Genomic DNA, 6,000 nt, shown 5'->3' with positions numbered 1-6,000 from the left:
ACGGTATAAACAACTCAAATGCTATAACAAAGTGTGTTTAAAACATCAAATAAACTTAATAAAATTTGGTTAAAATGATTAAATATAAAAATTTCAAAAGTTTGGAGACTAACTATAACCAAAGTTTTGAAGAGGGACTAATTTCAATTTTCGTCGAAAGTTAAGGAATCAAAAATATATTTAGTCCTTAAATAATGAGAAAAAAAATGCTAATTAAACATTTTTCTAACAACAAGGGTTACCAATTTAACCGTTTAGATGAAGATGAGATATTTTCAAAACCAAACATTACATCTATAATTATACAAACAGAAAGTACACAATTATTATTCCTACTTTACCTTTTAGAATAAATTATCTACTTATCTTTTAAAAAATAACAGTTATTTTGATATATTTTTTATTAAATTATCTGAAGAGTTATCTTTTCTTCTTCTTTTTTCATTTATCAACATTTATTTTCTCTTATTTACTCCATTCATTCTACTCTTGATTTTTTCTTCTTTCTACCTTTGAACATCTAAAACAAAGGAGACGTAAACATAAATAACAGTGATTATTCATATCCAAATAATCCACCCGTATTTAACTGAACCTGAAATTATCCATGTCAAAAATTTGATAAATGAAATGATCGGATATATATTAAAATATTAAATTTAGGTTATATTCGATCAGTCATATTTCACAATTCCACCCTGCTCAGCCCTACTTATACTATAAATTTGCACATATTTTAATATATGCATCTATTACAATGTGAAAATAGAAAGCAAGAAATTTCAACACTTTATTACAATAAAAAACCTATTAATTTTTTTTCCACACAAAATTTCAAAAGATTGATAGAAGGGAGTAATTAGGAAGCAACTCCACTTGTTCTACGTTGGCAGAGTGGAAAACTTACCAAATATACCCCCTCCACTCCCATAGGGTTATGTTTATATGTTTTTCTCATAAACTAAAATAGCAATAAATAAATTTTGTATCAAAATAACTTTATTAAAATATCCTTGCTGCACTGGTTATATATATCGGATATTAACAGTTAAAATTTTTGATAAATACTTTATTGAACTAATTTATATATAAAACAATATATCGTTAAAAAATAAAAAATGATGGTGATGATTTACTAAAACAAATGCTAATCAGTGTCTTAAGATACTGATAAAGAAATTTAAAAAACTATGGAAATGTATAAAAATATATTTTCTTACAATTTTTAATTGTAATAAAATGTATTTAAATTTTTGAAGTGTTGTTATTATCATACTAGTAACGGAATGAATAATTGAAGGTAGTAAAGGAACAAGGGGTCCCAAAAGTTGAATCTGATTTTGGTTTGCACTAGAGTTAAAACATGTTTAAAAATCGAACTATGATGGTGGGAAGACCAATTATGAGTTAAAGATAAAACTCGTGAGAGTGGTAATATCGTTGGTCGATCTCTGGGTCACATGCTAAAGCAAACTTGTCTTCTGATGTTGCTTTGGATTAAGGATATCTTAATGTATTTTCTTTTTAAATTTAAATTTCGAAGAACAAAAGGTATTTTTTTTTTAAATAACACGTGGAACTGATCTCCAAAAACGGACTTAATCTTAGTTTTGAAAATTGTTTTTTATACAGTAAAGTATTGTTTATTTGATGTGGCAAAAGATGGTTTTATTCATTTTTTTTTTATATAAATTAAAATAATATTAATTTTTCTTATAGTTTGAAAAGTATATGATGATTAAACATAAATTACTTCCCTCAATTGTTGCATAAAAGAAATGACTTCCCTCAAATCATGAAAGGAAGTAACCTTAAATTCACATTGAAATTTTCAATAGATGGAGAAACAAGAGGTAATGGGCCATTGGTCCACTTCCAAACTTCACTAAATTATTCCTATATTGTCCTTTTTCTTTTCACAAATACCAATGTAACTCCACTCACCAAAACAAACCCAACCATGTATCGTACAACACTTGGAGATAAGATTAACAGCTAAATCCAACAATGTTTAATCTTCTTAGTCCCACTTATTATTACTTATTGAAATTGGTTGTGACCTCTGATGAATGCTAAGTCAATGTAGTCATTCTTAATTGTCCCAAATGATTCCAAAATTTTTAATCCAAAGTATCAGAAATTGTCTACCATTAGGTTAAAAGTAAAACCTAAAACTCGACCACACCGGTGCCTTACAATATGCTTGTCAGATACTGTCTTTGCCTCATGACAATGGACAAAAGCTTCAAAATAAGAGTTGACAAAGATAATGTGCAACAAGTACACAAATTTGCATGTGCAAAATGGTTCTATGCACCCTTATTATCAACTCTTCAATTTGACACGTGAGAGCACGTTCATGATTGGAGATGTTGACAGAAAATGTCTACAGCTTCATTAAGAACAACAAATTTTAAAAAATAAAGACAGGCCAGGGAATATGGAAGCCATAAAAAAATTGTCATATGCATGCCCTTTCAGTGTATAAGTTAAATATTAATATTTATATATTTTCTTTTCTTCTTTATTTTGATACTGTAAACTAAACACTAATCATTGTTCATGATCCATCTCATACATGTCCCTTTTATTTGGTTCCAAACTGGAATGGAATCAATGAATTCATTATTTAACTAATTCCATGGAGTGGAAAATAACCACCTAAACCTAATAACCTGAAAAATGTAATAGGATACTACGTAAACATGGTGTACTAGAAAGAATAAGGTTTATTTTTCTTGATCTCTCTCACTCTAGGGACACGCACAGAACACAAAGAAATAAATAAAGAAAACCTAAGTACTGACACTGGCATGGCTAGAAAGAAGAGCTAAGCAACGTATGGTGTGTGTTTTTTACAGCTTGTAGGAGTATTGAATTGGGTTAAGTGAATCTCTGATCTGTATTTATACCATGGTAGGATTAAAATAAGAACAACAATAATCTATGTTTAACGTTTTACTAATATTATGTTCAGCATCTGGACAGCCTAGGCAAATTCAGATACCATGTTTCTTCACTTTTTTGGTGTCTTAGATTCTTTGACAAACTGTTTGTACCTTCTACCGTACGCGTTGTAGTTGTGAATGCTACTACCTGCTTTTTCTCCCGAATCACTTTTCGTTAAGGAGAAGAGACATTGTCTTTTCAATACATATTATTGGGGTACTATATTTATTCTCGAAATTAATTTTTAATCAAAGAAATATTACATGATATTTTTTCTTCTCCTACCTTTTTACTGTTCAAAATTTTGTTTAAATAATTATTAAGTGTCACTCAACCACTTGAGAGTTAGTGAGGAACTATTTCTTTAATGAAAATACATTACAATGGATTATGAATGAAAAGAACGTAGCATAATCGATATCACTCAACAGTTAAAGAGAAATAATTTTTTTAATAATAAAAATGTATATCAATGAATTGTAAAGGAAGCGAGAATATCATAATAAGTTTTTTGTCAATTAAAAAATTACATTTGTCAAGTGAGTTTTGAGGTCAACAGATATGAGAAAAAATATCAGTTAAAAACTAATGTCTTTCGGTAGGTGGTAAAAGAATTTATTTATCCGTTGTCTATATAATCCATTAACAAATAAGTTATTTAATTTAATCGTTATAATGATATAAAAAAGTAGATTAAATCAAATGCATCTTTTGATGTCATATATGAATAATAATTAATGAATTAATTCCATTTTAAAACTCAATAAATTTTTCCTCCATTAACAAATAGGTTTACAATTTATACTGTGAAACCGAAGCCTTTTTGTTATATTATGTCTTATTTGGGCTGAATTCGTTCGTCGTGATTAGATGGGCCGGCCTTTATTCACAAACGTAAAGAGAATTCCCATGCAGCCCAAAACCAAATGATTGATCATGCATGTTTTAGTTTTAATTTTTATTTTGATTTCCTATCTTTATAAACTTATATTTTGTATATGTATATTTTAATTAAATTAGAATTAATGAATTTTTTCACCAAAACATACTATTATTTTATTAAAAATAATCCTTTGAGAAATAAAGTGGTGATTTAATTGTTGGCTGCTTTTATTTTATTATGGTATGCCTCGATAGATTTTATATGGTTGGGAACTTTTATTTACAACATCACCACCTTTTCTCTTTTCCTCTTCAATTATCTTAAAATTAAAATAAAATGACAATGTAAAACCAATATGTCAAGTCAAACAATTATGTATTTTTTCCCCAAATTACCTCCTTAAATAAATTTTCAATATCTGATTTGAGAGCGAAACAGAAATAGTACAAACAAGTTGCATATGCTTCATCTTAAAATAACTCATGCGTGTTAATATAATACTTTTGAAAATATAACACTTCTATTCTAATTTTTTTTTTTTAGAATTTTCATATCAGAAAAAATCGTTGAATAGTGTACCTTTAGAGGCTCACAAATCCAAAACCTTGTAATTTTTGAAGGATTAAAAGTAAAAATTATCTAATTTGTAGACAGAACAATTTACTAAAAAACAAAGAAAGAAAAGGCCGTTCCTCGTAGTATAAAGTGTAAAATGAAAAAAGAAAATACGAAGAGAGGGAGGAAAAATTGAATTATTGGGCCAGTACCAGTAATATATCCGAGTTGTTTTCTGTACTTTAAAAACATGGAGGAGAAAAAAATGAGCCCTGACAATTGAATTATTGGGCTAGTAATGTTACGTGTGGGCCAGAGCCCATTATTGAGTATTTTGAAATTTGAAACACCGTAAAAAAAAGGGTAAAAGTAAAAGGAGGTTGGTGTCGTGTCATACTATCCAGAGAAGAACCCAAATCAGTGGTCCACAGAGGAACACAACTTGCTTTGAGAAATAGGTGTTGCTTAAAAAATATATATAATAAAATTATGTGATGTTATACATAATCATAATTTGCTATACATTTAATATATCGATAAAAGGTATGAAGAAGAAAATATATATGATTGTAAAATGTTCGATGAAAAAAATTCTATAATAAAACCCAATAGTTAAATTGATAAAATGTTAAAAAAACACTTTTTTGGAATATATCATTTAAATTTATACAAAGATATACAAGTACATATGAGAACATCGTTACAAGAACAAACTTTTTTAAAAAGTGGTATTTGAATAATTTAATTTGTGGGCTTTTGGCATTAACAAGATCCTAACAAAGCTGAGATCTTAAAGTGAGAGCACTTTGTTTCCACGTTGGAATCAATTTTAGAAATTCAGATAAGGCGTAATGAAATAATATTTTTCTTAATTAATAAATCGTTACTAGTGCCATAAAAAATATATATTTAATGGAGTTTAATTTCTTTGCAGTTTCAATGTAAAACATTACATTATTAATTAATCAGAAGTTGTAATCATTTTATTTTATGAATTGAACTATTTTGATATTTGATTTATGTGTGTTTTTTGTTGTTGTTGAGAGTGTGTCAGTTTATAAAGAAGCTTAAAATATCTTCCTTCTTTATATGTTTAAACAATATTTTTTAACGGTTACGACACACTCTGTTATCTTATTTTTAATATTATTATTTTTATTATATCAAGATAAATTGAAAACTAATAATTTAAGAAACAAATGACCTGTATTAGAACATTTAATAAGATGATGTAAATTAAATAAACAGAATTTGTCTTTTTCAAATATAGATTTGTGGTCCAACTTCAAATATAGGAAGCTAGTATATTGTACAACATCGAGAAAATGTTATTTACATAAAATGACATCCTTTCGGAACAAATTATTGAATGAGATTACTACATCAAAAACAAAACAAAACAATTATAAAATGAAATAAAATAATCAAATATTAAAACATTCTTAACTAATCTAGACTTTCTAAGTAAGGACTTACTAAACTACTACAAATAAGACATGGTTATTCTACAAAATCGCACTAATGAGCAAACATGGAAAAACAACGATCCACGTAAGCATCTTTTAAATGTATTGTATAATAACTTGAAGCAGACATGAATAATATTGTGATAA

The sequence above is a fragment of the Vigna unguiculata genome, chromosome 3 (assembly GCF_037176805.1).
Source record: "Vigna unguiculata cultivar grain cowpea cultivar isolate G323 ecotype 2 chromosome 3, ASM3717680v1, whole genome shotgun sequence".
Lineage (NCBI taxonomy): Eukaryota > Viridiplantae > Streptophyta > Magnoliopsida > Fabales > Fabaceae > Vigna > Vigna unguiculata.
This window is presented reverse-complemented; position numbering follows the sequence as displayed.